The 22,627-nt window shown below is 34.8% G+C and overlaps 1 pseudogene across 1 annotated transcript; it reads left to right on the top strand.

Moving 5' to 3' along the window:
* Nucleotides 1-4,103: 4,103 nt before the first annotated feature.
* LOC309857210 (nascent polypeptide-associated complex subunit alpha pseudogene) lies at nucleotides 4,104-4,869 on the top strand (annotated as a pseudogene). The gene has a single exon. The product of its transcript is annotated as a nascent polypeptide-associated complex subunit alpha pseudogene (transcript).
* The last annotated feature ends 17,758 nt before the right edge of the window (nucleotides 4,870-22,627 follow it).

Raw genomic sequence — 22,627 nt, forward strand, 5'->3', positions numbered from 1 at the left:
CCTACCAGGTAGCCTGAGGCATGGAGTACCTTGCCTCCAAGAAGTGCATACACCAAGACCTGGCCACCAGGGAAGTGCTGGTGACAAAGGACAACATGATGAAGATCTCAGACTTCAGCCTTGCCAGAGATATCACCACATCAGTTACTATAAAAAGACAACCAACAGTGGACTGCCTGTGAAGTGGATGGTCCCTAAGGCCATGTTTGACCAGATCTACATCCACCAGAGTGACTTCTGGTCTTTTGGGGTGATCCTGTGCAAAATTTTCACTCTGGAAGCCTCCCATATCCTGGAGTGCCTGTGGAGGTGGTTTTCAAGCTGCTGAAGGAGTCATTTGATGGATAAGCCAATAAGTGCACCAGAGAGTTATACACAATAATGAGGGGTGGCTGGCATGTGGTACCTTCAAGCTGCTGGTAGAAGACCTGGATCATACTGTGGCCTTGACCTCCAACCAGGAGTACCCGGACCTGTCCTTGGCCCTGGAACAATACTGTCTATGCTTTCCCAACACCCAAAGCTCCACCTGCTCCTCAGAGAAGAAGAATTCCACCTTCTCTCATGTGCCGTTGCCCAGGGAGGCCTATCTGCCCTGACACCCAGCCCAGCTTGCCAATGGTGGACTCAAATGTCTAGTATCCCTATTACTCCTGTCCAGATTCCATCATAAGGTGTAACCCTTACCCCCCACCCTCCCTGAAAGACTCACTGCCTCTCCTTTGTCCCTTTCCTACTGGCAGGAGCCAGCTGCCAACCTGAGGCCTTCACCCCTTGAAGTTCACCTCTCTTCCCCTTCCTCTTCCTCCTCCTTACAACCTGCTCATGAAAGAAAGGAACAGAGAGGCAGGTACTTGCTTGTGGCTACTTCCTTCCCTCCCATATGTTGGACCAAGACCCCTCCCTGTCATCTGGTACTGCCTGGACGTTGAGGGAGTTGGAGATGAGGCATGCCAGTGAAAGCTGTCGGAGCTTTCCTGTTTTGGTTTTGTCTGCTTAGCATAACATGTAAGACTGAGTTCTGGTGGCAGGGACCTACTCCTTGGGGCTATAGCACTAGCGAGGGAAGGTCCACTGGTCTGGGCCTTGGCTAAGAGCAACCCCTGCTCCAGAGATATGGTGCCAAGGGCTTATTAATATTGATACTAATTTGCTTTGCTGACCAAATACCTGGTATCAAAAGATGGGAAGGCAAAGACTGGAAGCAGTGTTGTGACCATGGGGTCCAGCCCCAAACTATGAAGAAAACACAAAGTGTATAAATCTGAGTAAGTATATATTTACACACCTTTTAAAATAGGTTGTTATCAAAGATTTAATCAATGGGTAATATGCTCCTCGTGGCTGGGAAGCATCAGTTGCCATGTATTAAAAACAAAGAAAAGAGGTGTCTGGGTGGCTTCCTCCATTAAGTGTCCCTTCTTTTCAGGTCATGATACCAGGGTCCTGGGATGGAGCCCCACATCAGGCTCTCTGCTCAGTGGGAAACCTGCTTCTCCTTTTCCCTCTGCCCTGCTGTAGTTCCTCTTCCTGTCTCTCTGTCTGTCAAATAAATAAAATATTAAAACAAATACAAGAAAGAAACAAAATGTTTTTAAAAGGTCTTTTTTTTTTTAATTTTCTATGGGTGCCTGGATGACTCAGTTGTTTAAGCCGATGCTTGCCTGAGGTCATGATTCCAGTGTACAGGGATCCAGCCCTGCATGGGACTACTTGCACCCCAAGGAGCTTGCTTCTTCCTCTCCCTTTGCACGTGATTCCCCCTGCTTGTGTGCTTCTTCTCTCTCTCTCTCTCTCTCTCTCTCTCTCTATCTCTCTCTTGCTGTCAATAAACAAAATAAAATCTTTTACTAAATAAATAAATGAATAAATAAATTTCTAAACCTACTTTCAGTTTAGGTCCCTTAACAAAAATTGCTACTGCTTCATTTAAAAAAAAAGATAATTTAGAATGATGCTTCCAGAGTTAAAAAGCTGTTTTGTTTCTTTGTCAAGATTAAATATAGAAGTGCTTTAAAAAGTAAAAGAAAAAATATGCTGTATTAACACTAATCACACTATAACTTTGGTGGTTATATCAAGATAATGAAAAGTGATTTTAAGCAAATTTCATTATCAGACATAAAGATCACGTCAAAATTACAGAATAGTCAAAGGATGAATTCATCAGGGAGTATAATAATTCTTGACTTTTAATACTTAATAACAGATTTGGGGATATATAGGGAAATACTAAGAAGAAAAATCATAACTTCCACCTTAGAAGAGAAACGGAAAAAAATTTCAACACCCTTATTTTAAGATTATATAGACAAATGGTCATCAAATTGGTAAGATATGTAAGACTTGAACAAAATTATCAACTAACTAGATATGCTTGATATTACAGAACGCTACCAACAACCGCAGACTACATATATCTTAAGCCATGATTTTCTTTGCAAAGGTCAACATTGATAATGTTCTAGTCATACCTCCGTGTACCAGGAAAGAAGTAGCATATTTCTTGAAAAACACAGCTATCAAAGCTCCATTGAGAAACCGTAAAATGGAGAAGGGATTTGCAAATTATATATCTGATAATGGACATCTACTCTGATTATTAAAATATGAATAAAAATAAAAAAAACCTTACTAATAACCAAACAGAGTATCCAATTTTACATGTGAAGGAAATTATTGAAGAGACATGTCACCAAAAGGATATGGATGGCTTATAAGCACATGACAAATTTCTCAACATTTAGACATTAAAGAAATACAAATTAAAATCATAATGAGACATGCTTACATATCTATTAGAATGGCTAAAATTATAAAGGCTAATTGTACTTCGTCTGAGCTAGATTGGGAAGCAACAAAAAATCTAAACTGTTGTTGGCATATATCATGATATCACCACTTTGGAAAATAGTTTGAAAATTTTTTTAAATGCAAAATATGTTGCGGTTACACAAATAGCCATTTTACTTCTAGGCATTTAACCAAGAGAAACAAACCCTATGTTCATACAAGGACTTGTATATGAATTTCATAGCAGCTTTATTTTTAAGAATTGAAAACAGTGGAAATGTTCATCAATGTCCATCAATAGAGCAAAGACAAATTATGATCTATTCATTAAAGAGATTACTATTCAACATCAAAATAAACTATTTACAATTGGAGATTCTCAAAGTAATGATGCTGAGAAAAGAAAAGCCAGGCAATAAATAGTATATACTGTGTGATTCCATGACTATAAAAAATCTAGAAAATACAAATGTATATATAGTCACAGTCATCAAATATATTGGTGTGATTTTAGTGCCTTCATCTGTGCTCCCATAGCTTCCTACACTTGGATCTCCGAGCATTTGTTACACCATGTGAAAATATGAACTCTTTTTCTTTATTCTGTCTTTCTAGAATAAGAACCCTTGAAATTTTATGGACATTTGAACTCTCAGTTATTAGCAGAAATTCTATCACACAGTAAGTTTCCAAATATAAAAGCCAGAGTTTTACAATGACTTCTAAGCTTTTACATGATCTAGCCACTCATTTAACCTCGGTGACCTCTTTCCCTGCTACTCTTCAGTCACTCACAGTGGCCTCCTTGCTATTCCTCAGATATGCCAGGCATGGTCCAAACTTATGGCCTTCAAGATAGCCAATTCCTTTGTCTGGAGTGACCTTATTGCTGATAGTTCTGGGCAAATTCATCACCTTTCCATACCTTTGTTCAATTGTCAGCTTCATTGTAACTACCCTGATCTTCCTATTGAAACTTTTAGCTCCCCATCCCCTGCCTAGCAACCTTGATTTTTCTCACCCTGATCGAATTTTTCTTTTTCCCCATTGTACTCATCATTTTTGAATGCACTATGCAATTTTTATTAAGGTTTATAGCTTTTAATTGTCTCACCCATTAAAATAAAAGTTCTACAAAGCCAAGTATTTCATTTACCAGTGTAGTCTGAAGTAATATCTGCCATATAATAGATTCAGTAGACAACTGGTAAATTTCAAAATAAATTAATGTTGAGTGTATACTGAATTTCATAAGTCATTTCAATATTTTTTCCAAAAAATAAACTATGTAAAACATACTTTAGCCCTGCACAAAATGCCTGGTGAAGCCACAGAAACCGTCCCTGCTACAGAGCAGGAGTTGCCACAGCCCCAGGCTGAGACAGTTTCTGGAACAGAATCTGACAGTGATGAATCAGTACCAGAGCTTGAGGAACAGGATTCCACACAGGCAACCACACAACAAGCCCAGCTGGCAGCAGCTGCTATAATTGACGAAGAACCAGTCAGTAAAGCAAAACAGAGCCGGAGTGAAAAGAAGGCACGGAAGGCTATGTCCAAACTGGGTCTTCGACAGGTTACAGGAGTTACAAGATTCACTATCAGGAAATCTAAGAATATTCTCTTTGTCATCACAAAACCAGATGTCTACAAGAGCCCAGCTTCAGATACCTACATAGTTTTTGGGGAAGCCAAGATCGAGGATTTATCTCAGCAAGCACAACTGGCAGCTGCTGAGAAATTCAAAGTTCAAGGTGAAGCTGTCTCAAACATTCAAGAAAACACACAGACTCCAACTGTACAAGAGGAGAGTGAAGAGGAAGAGGTTGATGAAACCGGTGTAGAGGTTAAGGACATAAAATTGGTCATGTCACAAGCAAATGTGTCAAGAGCAAAGGCAGTCCGAGCCCTGAAGAACAACAGTAATGATATTGTAAATGCTATTATGGAATTAACAATGTATCCATCTGAAAACGAGGACCTTTTTTTGGTGTTCCAAAAGAATAACTGCAGCTTGGTTTGAAATTTGTACTGTTTCTATCATTAATAAAGTTATGGGTTCTTGTTGGATGAAAAAAAAAACATACTTTAAATTTACTTTCAAAATATTTTATAGCATATAATGGACAATATACATAAGCCTTAAAGAAACAATCATATAAATAACCATTTCATACCTACTTAAAAATTGCATAATACCACACTCCTAGATCCTCTCTGAATGCTCTAAAATAACCCTTCAAAGGAAATACATTTTTAAGAATAATAGATTTTTTGACAAATAATTTAATACAATAAAAGTTTCATTCATCTATGTAGATCATAATAAATGTTTTTAATAAGCATGAAATTATAACTCTGAAGTGTGCTAAAATGAAACCACCTGCGAAGGGTGAGAGAACAAAAATAAGCATCATTATTCCAAATAATAGGTATTTATTACCTTTGAATCAAAGCATGTGGATTTGTTCAAACTGGCAATAAAGGAATATGGAGACACAAACCATAGAAAGTCATATGTTAGATTTCTAAAAGACTTCGAAGTGAAGAGTATACATTTTTTAAATGCTACATAATGCTACATAATGACAAGATGACAGGTTGTGACAAAGAGCATTTAAAAGCTCTACTCATAATGGAACGGAAGGTCATTTCCTGTAATTTTATATATATCATTAATTTACTATATCTGGATACAACATATTACCAAACAGAAGTTCATCAAAGACTAAATCATTTTTAATGGAACATAATAATTTGAACCTACATGTATTAATCATTTTTTTCTATCTAACATTTATAGTCTCGCTAAACATTTTATCAGTTGTCGACAAAATTAAAAAAAAATAGGATAAAAAGTCGTGTTTGGAAGAGTAGATTTTTTTCAAATTTGCATTTAAATGAAAATATTTGCTGATATTTTTAAAACTTTAAATGTAATTTTATATATATCTGACCTATCAGATGATATAAAATTTTTGGAGAAAATATGACATATTTTTTGATCTTGGTTGAAGGTATTAATAAAGAGCAACTGTTTGTATTATTTGTATTGTGATATCTTAGTTAATAAACATGAATAACTGGTATAAAATATGTTTTTTAAAAAATTTTATTTATTTACTTGACAGAGATCACAGGAAGGCAGAGAGGCAGCCAGAGAGAGAGGAATGGAAGCAGGCTCCCTGCTGAGAAGAGAGCCCACTGTGGGACTCAATCCCAGGAACCTGGAATTATGACCTGAGCCGAAGGCAGAGATTTTAACCCACTGAGCCACCTAGGCGCCCTAAGATATGTTTTTTTTATATAGAATTATAGTTCTTGCCAAAATATGGAACTAGCTGGAACTGAATGCCTCCTTCAAAGTCAGCTCTGGAGAAATTATGCAAGTGTAATATGGAACTATTTCAGATATTAACCAAAAACAAAGAAATGATGATAAATTCCTTAAAAGACTCAAAGTTGCTCTTGACTGGTATGTTTCAAGCTCTATTCCTGGTTTGAAGACAGGTTTTAACAGGCCTGTCACTGTAGAAATCAGCTGGATGTTTAGAGGCTATCAGAACTGTACAAAAACCTTGAAGGGGTAAAGACTTGAAAATTCTTTAGAGAGGTTAGCTCCCTAAGGCATTATTCCTCCACACATTTTCCTCCAATCAATTAAGACTGATGGATGAGGGCACCTGAGTGGCTCTCTCATCACGTGGGTGGTAGGTTAAGCCTCTGCCTTCATCTCAAGGCATGGTCTCTGGGTCCTGGGATGCAGCCCCACATCGGGCTCTGCTCAAAAGGAAGCCTGCTTCCCTCCCTGCTTGCCTGCCTCTCTGCTTACTTGTGATCTCTCTCTCTTTCTGTGTGTGTCCAATAAATAAATAAAATCTTAAAAAAAAGGCTGATGGATGATAAATTATGAAAACTGCTCCCTCCAAATGATGCTTCTTCATAAGGATTTAAAAATTTAAAATTGTAAGAATTTAAAATTGAAACTTGATCATAGGATTTATCTTATAGAATAACATCAAGTGAAGGCAGTTATTATTAGTTCTGAAGTATTTGTGATTCTGAATTCTTGGCCTCATTAGTAAATTTATTTTTAAATTCTCCCTTGGAGTGGTGATTGGCCTTCAGTCTTTCATTGATGTACATCATTGGGTCAAATGAGATGTGTGTGCCCAGAACTATATATAATCTTCTTTGTATTTCACTGGAGATGGCATTTCTGAGTTTTGTTCAATTGAATTAGGACAGATGTTTTAATAGTCACTTCTAGAGTTGGCCCTGGAGAATATCTTCCTTTTTTTCTCTTCCCGATTCTCTGAAAAACCCTGACTAATTCACATTATCACAGTGATATCACAATTCAAGTTTTTCCAAACACTATAGCTGCCAAATAGAAGGAAGCTACTCAGAATGTAATACTATTGTGAATGATTGTGAAAGAAAACATTATCATAATTAAGCTACCAGGTTTCAATGTATTTTATTGTTGCTTAGAAAATCCTAGCATACCCAGACTTTACAGAGATTTGATGATCCTAAGAGGAGCTGAACTCATGGACCAAAATAACTATGCACATAAAAAGTACAATCACTAACCTAAAAAAAATGATGTGGTTAACTTTATATGGCAATCCAAGTGTTATTGGAACAGAAATTTAAAAAATAGCTTAGGGGCGCCTAGGTGGCGCAGTGGATTAAGCCACTGCCTTCAGCTCAGGTCATGATCTGGGGTTCTGGGATCAAGTCCTGCATCAGGCTCTCTGCTCAGCAGGGAGTCAGCTCCCCCGCCCCTCTCTCTCTGCCTGCCCTCCGTCTACTTGTGATCTCTCTCTGTCAAATAAATAAAGAAAGAAAATCTTAAAAAAAAAAAAGAATGACTGTACTTCTAAAAAATAGCTTAAAAGGGCGCCTGGGTGGCTCAGTGGGTTAAGCCGCTGCCTTCGGTTCAGGTCATGATCTCAGGGTCCTGGGATCAAGCCCCACATCGGGCTTTCTGCTCAGCAGGTAGCCTGCTTCCCTTCCTCTCTCTCTGCATGCCTCTCTGCCTACTTGTGATCTCTCACTGTCAAATAAATAAATAAATTATTTTTAAAAATATCTTAAAAGTATATGAAAAATAATGATATACATATACAAAGAAAAGATACTATACTGTGAATATAAATTAAGTGAAAATTGTTGAAATAAAGAATACGATAAATGGAGACTAAGATGAATATAGCTGTAAAATGAATAAATGAGTTGGGAAAAACAAACAAACAAACAAATTAATGACTTCTGCCCAATGCAGCAGAAGAGAAAAAAAATAAAGTAAATATTTAAATAAGTACTGAGATAAATTTTGGAGAATTAAAGAAAAAGATACCAGACTTAAAATGATGCCAAACATGAGAAATCAGAAACAAAACAAAACAAAAACCACACACACACAAAACCACTCATATACTTTATGGTGAGTTTTAAGAATATCAAAAACAGAGAAGAGCACAAATGATGCCCAAGAGAAGAACAGATCACCTAAAATGTACAAGAATAATACTGACAGCAGAATTCTCAATAGTAATAGCATATAAAGGAGACAGCTGGGTGTTTGTAGAGATGGCAAAGATATTTGAAACTAGATATTATACATCAAGCCAAATTATTGATTAAATTTGAGAGCTCAGTAAAAATACAATGAAGCATGTTAGGTCTTAGAACATTTATCACACAGAGACACACATTTTAGAACACTTCCTTGGAGGACAGCTCAATTTAGAGAGAGAAAACAGAATTATGTACTCAAAGGCACATTTTGAAGGAAGGATTGAATATAGTCTGCACTGCAAATATTCTTTAATCGTATGTTCTGAATTTCCTAAATTTTAGAAGTATTTGTTCAAATATTTATCTTTAAATAAACCCTAGGAGACTTTTTCTTGGATTCTGGAAAATCAGTCCATTTGGATACAAATCTTTTTGTCACTGATGGAAATTTTGATAGCCCTTAACTGTGGAATGCCTAATGTATTGTTACAGCAATTGTGATTTGCCAATACATGGGTGATGTGTGTGTGTTGTGTGTGTGTATTTTTATTTTTGATGGTTTTACTCTTCTATGAGATTTTTAAGTAGACATAGTTTTAATAAATTATGATTTGTTGAAATTTATCTGAGGTTATATATAATAAAATGAAATTTGTGTGAACTAAAGAAGTGCGTCTCCATTTTTTTGTTTTAAGAGTAGACTGGTCTTTAAAAATTGTCCAAAGAAGTACATTATATTCATTATTAAATTTGATAATATACAATAAAGTATTTATGGTCATATGGAACCATATCACATTCTACTATTAATTCATATTAATAATTACCATAAGAGGAAAAAGGGATATTTTTCAAAATGAAAATAAGCGTATTTTTCAGAATATGATATAGTGTTATTCACTGAACAGAGGGAACAAATGTCAAGGTTTAACACAGTTTACAGAATGTTTTAACATAAATTGAAATTTAAATCTGACCAAATTTCACAGTTTTAAGTAAAATGGTAGCACTTTATATCCTTGAAAAGTGGTAAGTGACCCAAAACATTGCTTAGAAAAAGAAATTTAACACTACACTAGTCTGAGATGGTTAAGTGATGGTACAACTTGCCATTGTGTATCATCAAATGGTATTTTTTTTTTTTGGTCTTGTCATTATATTTTATTTTAGCCATTCTGTTAAGTGTGTAGTGATATCTCAGTGTCATTTTAATTGCATTTCCTTGATGTCTAATTATGTCAAAATATATTATTTTGATGTTTAATGTTCTGAGCTTTCGCAGTTCAAGACCATGAAGCCACTTAGGAAAAGTACAGTTGCAGATGCACTCATAGACCAACTCTTATTTAGAAATAAGAAGAAACATTACTACCCATTCCAAAATAAATTGACTTGTTATGCACTAGGGATTTTATAAATTACCTGACACAACTTATATAGTAAGATGAAATGGGACAGGCGGCTTCTTGCAGCTATATACAACATCATTTTAATTTCAATTTTCAGTATAATTTTTCCAAGGTATACACAGAATATATATTTAATGTAAATTGTGAACATTTTAACTCTGTATATGGAAATTAATCAATTTTAAGTTTATAACAATCAAAATTAACAGAAGTTTATTTTAAGTTAGTTAGCTTTCTCTGCATTGCAAGACAGAATAATCAAGAATTGGTAAGAAAAAAATAATCTCTGTAAAATTACCGGGGGTGCATCATAATGTGTTCGGTAACCGATCAAACTCACAATTTGGATTGAATGTCAAGGGATTTTTCAAATCTGCAACTCATTGTCAATTTTTTTTTCTTCATTGTGTCTTAATAAATTACTGTGTTCATTTGCATGGAAGTGAAGAAAAATGCATGACATTTCATCTCAACACTAACACTTTTAACTGGCAACTCTGAATGTACTTTACAGCAGTGTAACAAAGTAAAGATCAATGATTTTTCATGAAATATTTGTTATAATTCTTAAGGAGATAGGGAGTTTGTGCAAAAATGCAAATCACTTTGCGACTAAACACATTGTTTATTTCAGCTAATTTTAAGAAAATATGCTAAGACTCTCTCAAAAAAGGAAGCAATGATTTAGGTTTTCCTTCAAACTCCTTATCTAATCCTGAGCCAACAGCACATAGTTCAAAGAGCAACTAATTTGAGCAGCTCCAATTTACCCATTTCCTAACAATGCTTAATTTAGTGGAATTTCTGTCCAATTATGTTAATTTGAAGTAGTGAAAGACAAACATTCAAAAAGATCATCCTTAATTTATATAGATTGCCAAACTCTGCATTTTCTGAATGACGCCCAGGAACGTATTTTCAAAAACAAACAAACAATGCCAGAACCACTATTAGGTCATCTCTAGGCAGAAAGTGACTCAGAGGCTACATTACTCTCTCCCTGAAAGTATACTGTAGGCACTGAAACTACTACCCTGAGTCTGTGCTATCAAATTCCTTAAGTTAGAAAGTTTTAAAACCCATCTGTGTGGGAGTATTTCATTTACAGATAGAGATTTGGTTGTTTATACATTTTCATACTTGATTTTTAGGGTGTAATAACTATGTTTTAAAATTCATGGTGGTTTTGAATACTGTTGGATAATTGTGCTAAAATGGTATATCCATTCCTTCTAGGAAACAGAAATTATAGAAAGGTAGTGCTTTTCAGATCTGACATCTTTGAGTCATTGCAGTTTCAGTATAAATGCAATAGGAAAAGTGACATTCATGTTTATGATATTTTCTATAAATAAATTAGAATGTACTGGAGGCCTGATATAAAGTGGGATGCCTAAACTTCAGTAAGATCTTGTTTTCAATTCAAAATAAATTTTATTTTTTATTTTTTTTATAATGTCCCTCAATTTCAGATAAGCACCCCCCTAAGGTCCACTCCATTTTTTAAAAGATTTTATTTATTTTATTTGACAGATAGAGATCACAAGTAAGCAGAGATGCAGGCAGAGAGAGAGGGAAGAGGAAGCAGGCTCCCTGCTAGGCAGAGAGCCCAATGCGGGGCTCAATCCCAGGACCCTGGGATCATGACCTGAGCCAAAGGCAGAGGCTTTAACCCACTGAGCCACCCAGGCGCCCCCAAAATAATTTTAAATTGAATTATGCACGTCTAAGTTCAGAGACAATAAACATCAACCAACACAATTAATAAGTTCTATTTCTTGAAATTTCGGGAACATTGATAGTCTCATCTCCTGGAAGAACAACAGCTAAAATTTTTGGTCATGGATTCTTGCTAAAATATCACTTTCCCAAAGAAAATTAATGTTATGAATTTTCATTGATTGTTATTGATCATGAAGAATATAACAACCACGATAAAAAGAGTAGGAAAAACATGATATCTCATCAGTAAGGGCATGTGGAAAGTAGGAAATGCTAATAAAAATAACTACCATTATTTCCTAAGTTAACATAATATAACAGAACACAAATATTTCATAACAATATTTTCTAGGCTCATTCTGATAACTCTTTTCTACATTCAAATTTAAAGGTTGAGGCATGTGATATATATTACACAAAAGACATCCCAAGGAATTCGTTAAAAAAAAAAAACTCTTAAAATTGGACAAATCCAAAGGAATTTTTTTCTAATTTAATTAACAAATTATGAATCGACTTACCTATTTCATCACAGTGTATCAGGCACCAATAATATTTTTGAATCGTCATACCTGATGCAATAGTTACCATCTTTCAGACATACTGATCAGGAACAAGCAAATAAACAGGAGCACCATAGCTTAAGATCTACCTGCATAACTATAGGACTAATTCAGACAATCTCTTCACCACAACATAGCAATGAATAGAAATCATACATGCTCTGTAATGGACATACAGATGAGATAGAAGGGATGGGTGTTAATATATGCAGAATCTTTATTAATTACATTGTAAAACATAATATGGAAAAACAGAATACAATTTTAGAAATACCCAGGTTACCATCATTGTTTTATTTTTATATGTGTAGGTAAGGAGTTTAATCAACAATCCATGACTATTCAACTTCTTATATTTTGAAAATTTTAGCAAAAGTAACAAACCTAGCAACTAGAAAATTGTATCTATCTGCAAAATACAGCTTTGCCAGTATGGTAGAGGAAAAGCAAAACAAAATAAGTAAGAAAAGTTTAACATTTCACAAGAGTTTTACTTTTATATTTTTATTTATTATTTTTTATTTTTCATTTATTATTTACTTCTATTTTCTACTTTATTTTAATGAAAATGTCATGACCATAACATAAGAGCAGAATTAAACCAACATGAGAAATTATTTTTTCATAAGTTAAAATAAACTAGCTTGGTGATTAATTCAAAAATTATATTACAAACTTCAGTGTGCTTGCAGTAAGTATCACTGCATAAACAAATGAGTCAGGAGTCATAAACTAATGATGATTCTAAATGTTATTTAGAGAGACATTCTGTTCTTAATATATTTCAAATATTCTACACAAGGCAAAGTGGATCCAAGTAATCTGTAGGCAAAATAAGATTTTAGAGAAGTATATATTTCCAACAGTATTTATAAAATATTACCTTTATGTAAGGCATCCTCCTGGACTTTGTGGAAAACACACAAAGGAGTAAGAAGTGGCCCTTCAAGAAACATATACAATATCAAGGTTTAACATGAAGCAGCATGTCTTCTCTAAGTAAAAAAACATTGTACCAACTGACTTTACTGAAACTTTATATTTATTGCTCTCGTTTTAGGTCATAGTGTCCTTCTGCATGCAGGCTGCTAGAACGGACATGATATAGACTGAATAGCTTATAAAGAACAGGAATTTATTTCTCACAGTTCTAGAACTGAGAAGTTCAAGATTAAGGAATGGGCAGATCCAGGGAGAGCCCACTTCCTCATAGATGGCTATCTTCTCACTGTAAACGTACATGATGAATGAATCAAGAGAACTCTCTGGGGTCTCCTTTAAAAGGACTGTAATCCCACTTATGACCTAATCACCTCCCAAAGGCCTCTATGTTTTAATACTACCACCTCCAGAGTTAGATTTCATAATATGATTTTGGGAGACATAAACATTCACACCATAGTATATATAAACAAAAAAAGACACAAAAACAACAAACAACAAAAATTATTTTAACTACCTATTATTTTCAACTACATAAAATTTTGTTTCTATATAATATTAAATAACTCATTTGAGTGATTCACTTATATCCAATGCATCTGAGTGCAATTAAATTTGCTTACCCAACATATCCAGCAGCATATTTCTTCAGAATATCCCATTCCCCACCTTACGGGATTTACCACAATTAGAAGACAGGGGATAGAGGATAGATAGATAGATGTATACGTAAACACACTTGTACATACACATATGCATATTTTTTCCTGTTAATCATACTCATGCAAATAAATTTTAAGCTCAAGGAAACCTGTCTTGTGTGTTACTTAATATCCAGTTTTTAGTCAACATCCAAAAACAAATAATCCAATAAAAACATGGATAGAAGACATGAACAATTGTTTCCCCAAAGAACACATTCAAATGTTCAGTAGATAACATGAAAAGATGTCCATCATCATGTATCATCAGGAAATTGCAAAGCAAAACTAGAAAGACATACCACCTCACACCTGTCAGAATGGCTAAAATCAACACTACAAGAAACAAAAGGTGTTGGAGAGGATGTGAAAAAGTAACACTTGTGGGGGCTGCCTGGGAGGCTCAGTGGGTTAAGCCTCTGCCTTCAGCTCAGGTCATGATCTCAGGGTCCTGGGATCAAGTCCCACATTGGGCTCTCTGCCAGGCATGGAGCCTGCTCCCTCCTCTCTCTCTCTACTTGTGATCTCTCTCTGTCAAATGAATAAAATCTTAAAAAAAAAGAAAAAATAACAATTGAGAACTGTTGGTGGTGATGCAAACTGATACAGCCATATTTGAAAACAGTATGGAATTTCCATAAAATTTAAAAATAGAAGTCCTTTGTGATCCAACAATCCTGCTGGTGTGTACTTACCCAATGAATATAAGAAAACTTATTCAAAGGGATGCTAGCACCCCTATGTTTATAGCAGCATTATTTGTAAAGCTGAGATATGGAAAGAGCCCAAGTATCCCTCAATTGATGAATAAATAAAGAATAAGTGGTATGTATATACAATGGAATATTATTCTGCCATAAAAAAAGACTGAAATCATGCCATTTGCAATAACATGGATGGAACTAGACAGTATAATGCTAAAAGTGAAATAAGTCAGTCAGAGAAAGACAAATACCTTTACTCATATATGGAATAAAAGAAACAAAACAAACAAGCAAAGGGGAAAATAACAAGACATAGAAAGAGAAACAAAGCAAGAAACAGACATTTCATTACAGAGAACAAACTGATGGTTACTTGAGGGGATCTTAAAGGAGTGATGGATTAAATAAGTGATGGGGGTTAATTAGAGCACTTGTTATGATGAGCACTGAGTGCTATATGTTATATTGTACACATGAAAATAATACAACCATATATGTTAACTAACTGGATTTCAAATGAAAACTTTTTTAAAATCCCAGTTTTTAGCTCACATTCTGGCTTACAAAAGGGATTTAGTCCGGAATTTGGAGATTAGTTAATGAACAAATAAGGGGTGAACAGGCAGTTGTTAGATAAAATTACTATCCTTTCTGGCATGATCTTATACCTTTTATCTAGAATTATTTTTAGCACTTTAGAATCTTCCTATTTTATTTTGAGTCATTAAACAAAAATTTCCTCAAAGGACCTTAGACTCCATCGAATTTGAGCAACAGTGTGAGAGAGGAAATGGTGTCCAGGAGGAAAAAAAAAAGATGAAACTACTTTTGTTTACTAGTGAATGCATAGTTCTTCCACAGAAGCTCTAAATGGTCATGGCTCCAGCTTTATATGTGTTCAGTCATATGTTCAGAAGTAGGTAACACTATCAAAAAATATAAAGCATCTGAGATTATTTTATCTTATTTGAAAGCTGGTGTATGAGTCTGCCGTGGTTTCTTGGGTGTTGATAGAAGACGCAGACTCATGGTTCAGAAATAATATAGCTTATTATTCACAGCAATAGAGATAGCCAGAATATTAACAGTATTTGTGTGTGTGTGTGTGTGTGTGTGTGTGTGTGTGTGTGTGTGTGTGTAGGGGTGGGAGTTATATATCAGTTCTGAGCCTCAGTTACCACAAGAAGAATCAAAAAAGAGGCAGATAATATTTGCAAACACAACAGGTTAAGTTAAAAAAAAAGATACCTTTCTGTCTTCCAAGTCTATTCAATACAACCATCTTCAAAGGATGGTCTAGAAAAAATAATAAATGCAGAAATGTAAGCAACCAATTGAAAAGTGTCTCCCAAGAAACACACTTTGAGAGTCTTCATTTGACAAAAATACTATAGGATATTACATGGATCAGGTGCATTGAATACGGGAAGGTTAAAATTACAAGGAACCAAATATTTTTAAGCAGTTCTGGCATCCAGTAGAGTTCAAATAGGTTTTATAAGATTGAGGAAAGAAGCCATCAAAACCTGGGCCCAGGGGCGCCTGGATAGCTCAGTGGGTTAAGCCTCTGCCTTTGGCTAGGCCATGACCTCAGGGTCCTGGGATCCAGCTCTGCATCAGGCTCTCTGTTCAGCAGGGAGCCTGCTTCCCCCTCTCTCTCTGCCTCTCTGCCTACTTGTGGTCTCTGTCTGTCAAATAAATAAATAAAATCTTAAAACAAAACAAAACAAAACAAAACAAAAAACCTGGGCCCAATTTTCCCAAAAGTATGATTCTGATTCTAGTCTCTATAATGTTATCCCTTGAAGACAATGTCTCTGATTGAGTTGAATTAGTTTACTAAAGAGCATACCCCCATTTGTTGTAGGAGACGAACAATATGCAAGAGGCAAAATGCCACATGGAAGCCACCTGGTCTTCAGTGGAATATATAATCAGTTCCTTTGGGATGAATTTGTTCCACATTTGACTCCACACTTAAGGGAAAATAAGAGTGCCTTCTAATAGATTTTAAAGAGGAAATGACAACGGAAGCTTATACAAGATTATAAAATGGGAAATTTCATTTAGATAAGCAATAATTTCAAAGTCATCTTCTTAATATGACAGACTCTTCACATAATCATAATTTTATTTTGGTATTATATGGTAATTTCAAATATAGTAAATATAAAGAATTTACCTCTGTAATAATAGCGAGTCTGGTTGTAGTTTAATGTCAACAAAACATCAATTTAGAAGTATGGTCTACCAATTATTAATACATTTGGAAATGGTGTGTCATCTTCACTCCACTTGTCTCACTAAAACAGTGAGCCAAAAAAGTAGGTCCAAGCTGTTTACTATGGTCAAAATGGGTTGCTTTTGCACTTGGTAAAGAAGCAGTCATATTTTGGAAGAAGAAAATGAGGCTATTAATATTTTCAACTTATTTTCAGAAAAAGAAAGAAAGGATAATCTAAGCTAAAGCCAAAATCTTACACAAGGTGGCAGGAGAATGATCTTTTCCCAGATAAAGGGTTTTTCAACTTAGCCATGTTAGGAGGAAGAAGAGATGAGACATTGTGGACTTGACTAACGTTTGTACACTGTTCAAAAAGTTTTCAAAATAATGTGTATTATTTTTCTTCTTTTAGTTGAGACAAAACAAACAAACAAACAAAAAACCACTAATGAGCTTACTCTTAAAAGGAGGTAAACAAGAAACTAGCAAAGATTGAGTGTTAGGAATTGTCCCCCTCCTTTTTTTTTTAAATTATGTTATGTTGGTTACCATAAAATACATCATTAGTTTTTGAAGTAGTGTTCCATGATTCATTGTTTGTGTAAAAGACCCAGTGCCCCATGCAATATGTGCCCTCCTTAATACCCATCACCAGGCTCACCCATCCCCACATCCTTCTCATCTTTAAAACCCTCAGTTTGTTTCTTGGATTCCATAGTTTTTCATGTTTCATTTCCCCCTCCAATCCCCCCACTTCATTTTTCCTTTCCTTCTCCTAATGTCCTCCATGCTATTCCTTAGGTTCCACAAATAAGTGAAACCATATGATGATTGACTTTCTCTGCTTGACTTATTTCACTTAACATAATCTCCTCCAGTCCCATCCATGTTGATGCAAAAGTTGGGTATTCATCCTTTCTGATGGCTGAGTGATATTCCATTGTATCCATAGATCACATCTTCTTTATCCGTTTCTTTGTGGAAGAGGATCTTGGCTCTTTCAACAGAATGGCTATTGTGGACATTGCTGCTATGAACACTGGGGTGCATATGGCCCTTCTTTCCAGTAAAATAGAGCTAGCCTATGACCCAGCGATTGCACTACTGAGTATTGACCTCAAAGATACAGATGTAGTGAAAAGAATTAGGTATTGTTAAAGCACAAATGCAGGGGATAGAAGTTATGGTACAGAAGAGGGAAGGGCAACCATATGGCAGAGTAGAATAAAGTAGCTCAGGAAGAAATTAGTCATATCCAGATATTGTAAGGCATGTGGGGTTGGCAGGGAGAGCATGAGAAATCATGAGAGAAGAGAGAGAAAATGGACCAGGCAGGAGAGGTTTATAACATTTTAACATCTAAGGTAAACATATGCAAAGGAGAATAGGGAAAGAAATAAAAGTTTTTATAAGGCTCAATACATAAGGAATAACGTGGAGGACACTGGGAGATAGAGAGAAGTGTGCTGGGGGAAATCGGAGGGAGAGACAAACCATGAGAGACTGTGGACTCTGAGAAACAAACTGAGGGTTTTGAAGAGGAGGGTGGCAGGTGGTTGGGTGAGCCCAGTGGTGGGTATTAAGGAGGGAATTTATTACATGAAGCACTGGGTGTGGTACATAAACAATGAATTTTGGATCACTGAAAATAAATTAAAAGAAAAAAAAAAGACTGACTACAGACATGGACCTCAGTGTAACACACATATGGAACTCACTGTAATACCAGCCACTTCCCACCGACACACACAGACTATGATAATAATAAATAATAATGCAATTAAGAAAATTGCCTGCCAAATAATTTTTCCTCTTTTTTATTTTTATGATTTTTATTTTTATTTTATTTTTAAAGTTTTTATTTAAATTCCAGTTAGTTAAAATAAGGTTAATATTAGTTTCAGGTGTACAATATAGTGATCAACACTGCCATACAATGGCTTAAATAAAAAAAGGAAAAAAAAATTTTAAAGATTTTATTTTTAAAAACCTCTACACCCAAGGTGGATTTCAAACGTACAACCCCAAGATCAAGAGTTACATATTTTACTGACTGATACAGCCAGGCACCCCAACAAATAAAAATTTTATAAAATTGTTGAGTTTGTGGGAGTCTCATTTGCTCAGTCAGTTAAGTGTCTGCCTTTGGCTCAGTTCATGATCTCAAGACCCTGGGATCGAGCCCCATATTGCTCATTCTCTCTCTCTCTCTCTCTCTCTGGCTTTTGCTCTTAAATAAATAAATAAAAAATTTTCAAAAAAATTGTTGAGCTTGTTTAACTAGTTTTAAACTAGTAGACAGAGATGAAGATAAAGTATGATGTCATGCAGGTAACGTGCAATGCAGGTTACATCACTTCTTTTTTCACCACACTGGGACTTTCCCTACTGAGTTGTTGTAATGTAAGGACCTATTTTATATTTTTATATTTTAGCAAGAGGCTTTCATTGAGGTTAACCCTTAAACTGTCCTTGCTCCCCTTCCCCCAGGGGATTCACTTAAAAACAAGTCCTGGAAATCAGCTCCAGGTAACAAAGCCCATATACAAGAGTGGGTCAGGCCAGGTGGAGACATCAATCAGCGGGAGGGGGGGCGGTGTTTGCATATTGTCTCCCTAGATACTAAGGAGTATGCCCCACTCCTCCACCCTTTGGGAACCGTTTTGGCACCAATCCTAATCAAGGTGTAATAGGCTGGGTCAAATGTCTATACTAGGGTAAATTGAACCTCAATTGGTCACCTAGCCTCACTGTGGAGTTTCCTGTGTGTGTTAAAATCTCATTGGTCACCTGTGCGTGGCCAGGCCTGACTGCGTGGCCTTTGCCCTTAAAAGCTAGACTGTGAAACAGGGAAGGGTTGCCTTCTCTCATAAGAGGTGTGGCCCCGAACGTTCAGTTAGATTCTTGATGCTTGGCATGAAATAAAGCTTTGCTTGAACTTTGCTTTACATCAGTCTTGCTCCTTTAATCATAGACCCATTATTGGGGCATAACAGTATTAATCTTATAGTTATATGTCCACAATGGATCCATCATCCATTCTACCCCTTAACATTCCCCTTTGGACAGACCCATGATCTAGAACAAGCCTTATTTTATAGTGCCTTGCAGGAGATTTTTGCTGCTGCCTAAATTGCCTACTTTCCTCTCACCATTACCACGGAAATTGGGTCCACTGAAACAAAGGGGCAGTGTAAGAAATTAACAACTTCCATAAATCGATTTAAATAACAAAGTATAAGATAGTGATACCTTTTTTTCTACCACATAACCAATTCTTGCAAGAATAAGGTCATATAAGAGAATTTACAACACATGCTAGCATTATCCTACTGGACCCAGATCATTTGTATGTTTCTCTGTCTCTGAGAAATGTAGTTATTTACATGACTGAAACCTACAAATTGTTTGATATGACTACTAATATCACCTACATTATTTTAAAGCCTGTTTAAGGCTTCTGAAATACATAGGTTTTGTAAACACTTATTAAGCATCTTGTATATATCAAACACTTTAAAAATCTCTGCTTTAAAAACAAAACAAAAAACCTCTACCTCAATGGAACTTTGAGTCTGAAAAAGATACAGGCAATATACAAGGCAACAGATAGAATAATTACATATTTGATTATATACTCCGAGGTTGTCACATTTAATTGATATGAAAATGATGAGAAGGATCTGGATTTCTTGTCAAAATTTTTTGCCTTAAAAAGAAATTGATATTTAGGGAAAGTTGTTACTGAAAGAGGTCCTGTGTCAACCAAAAATGTTAAACCATGATCTGAATAAATTTTCCAGTTGTGATCATTGCTTTGTTTAGCTGTCTTATATTAAGACTGAATTTAGTAATTCAGTCTCAGGTTTCAGTAAGTCTTTTTTTTTTAAATGATTTTATTTATTTATTAGTGAGAGAGAGGGAGGGGCAGAGGGAGAGGAAGAACCAGGCTCCTTGCTGAGCAGGCAGCTGATGCAGGACTGGATCCTAGTACCCTGGCATCATGACCTAATCTGAAGGAAGACACTTAACCAACTGAGCCATGTAAACTTCTTAAAGGTAAAAAAGATTATACTTCTAGTAGTTCCACAGACATTTCTCACATCCATAAGAAAGCATGTACTGATGTAAAATGCCAGCAAATCAAATTATTTAAAAAAGAAAGAAAGAAAGAAAAGATATATCTGGATAAAGAGAAAAACAGAAAATCTAATAATACATTGAATTATTAGAGCAAAGAGTGGAGGAAGAGAAAATAAATATGAAATAGAGATTTCCACTAAAAGAAAAAAATTGAATAAGGCAGGAGATTTAGAAAATTATTATGACAGACGAGAAAAAATAAAATAGGAATTTTTAGAAAATAACAATGAATGAGAAGGTAAATTGTTCCTACCTCTATAATATTAGCTGTTTGTTGTTGTTGTTGTTGCTAATTTACCTATTTAAGCTAATAAACAAAGAAAGGTTTCATTTAGGGATAAGGTTTCTATATATATATATATATTTTTTCCATTTAGGGTAAGATATATATATATATATATATATATATATATATACACACACACACATATATATATATATACATATAAATATATATATATTAATTTTAATTGTTAGAAAATGTGTCACAGAAAGTGTTTATACTTTAAGATACAGATGCAACATGTAACGAACTACATTGCTTGAACGTCTAATTTGTAAATGCTGTTAGAGAAAACTTGGTGGAAATGTCCTTATGTGGTTGTGTTTCTGGAACTAAGTATATTTATTAATAAGGAATAGTTTAAAATTATGAAATGACCAGGAGTGGACAATTTTCCTAATCCTATCAGCTCTTTGCAGCCCTTGTATTAGCCCCCTTCAGGAAAATCAGCTTTATTTATCTAATTAAATTTTATATTAATGTGCTTTTGACTTTTGGCCTTTCTCTTCCTTCTTTTCTTTTTTCCCCTAAATTACATGTTTCTGTTTAAGAGCTACTATCAATTCTTTGATATGAATTCTCAACATCAATTTACTAACTCCAGAGATGAAGCAGCATCAATATTTAGAAGCGAAGAATACAAAGCCTTGGGCATCTGGATGGCTCAGTCAGTGAAGCATCTGCCTTCGACTCAGGTGGTGATCCCAGGGTCGTGGGATGGAACCCCAGGTTGAACTTTCTGCTCAGCTGGGAGCCTACTTCTCCCTCTCCCTCTGCCTGCAACTCCCTTTGCTTGCGTTCTCCCTCTCTTTGTCAACTAAATAAAATAAAGTAAAATAAAATAATGTAAATAATACATTTATTTATTTATTAAAATGCAATTATTACACAATACATAATGTATTGCATAATTATAATAACGATTAAATAATTTATTGAATATTTATATTAAATATATCAATTTAATTAAATAAATATTTTTTAGAATTTTAAATATTTCAAATTTAGATTGTTAAATATTAAATCATTAATTTAATAAATAAATATCTAAACATAATTAAATAAAGTAATTTATTTATTAAAATGAATAAAATAATGTTGTCATTATCTGAGCATGTATTTTTAAATAGTCTAAAAAAACCATCTAATAAAGTCTAAATACATTGAGTTCAGATATTTATACAAGTTAACCCAGACACTCACCCCACAGACAGTTTCAAAACATTTGTTTTTATCTACTACTCAAAATACGGTTGTAATGTATTTATTTATAAGTTTGACATAGCAAGGAAACTTGGAGGAAAAGGAGACATTTGCTTTTAATATTTGAAAATTATTTTGTTGATTTAAAAAAAATAAAAACCTTAACACATGAGCATTTCTTCTTAAATAACACTGTGAAGTATCTGAGTCGCATTCTATTAAAAGTGCTGATAAAATGGCCTTCGTTATTCACTTAAATTATCAGCTGAATGGGTAACAAATGAAGTAGAGAGCTTTTTAATTATTTATGAATGTATTGCTTGTGGATGGAGTGCCACATAGAGTTACCTCTCTTTTTGGCTTTGCTTTGTGAGCAGCAGTGGAATCTATGAATGAGATTAAACATAAGGACAT

Source organism: Mustela nivalis (genome assembly GCF_964662115.1).
Source record: "Mustela nivalis genome assembly, contig: HAP1_SCAFFOLD_496, whole genome shotgun sequence".
Taxonomy (NCBI): domain Eukaryota; kingdom Metazoa; phylum Chordata; class Mammalia; order Carnivora; family Mustelidae; genus Mustela; species Mustela nivalis.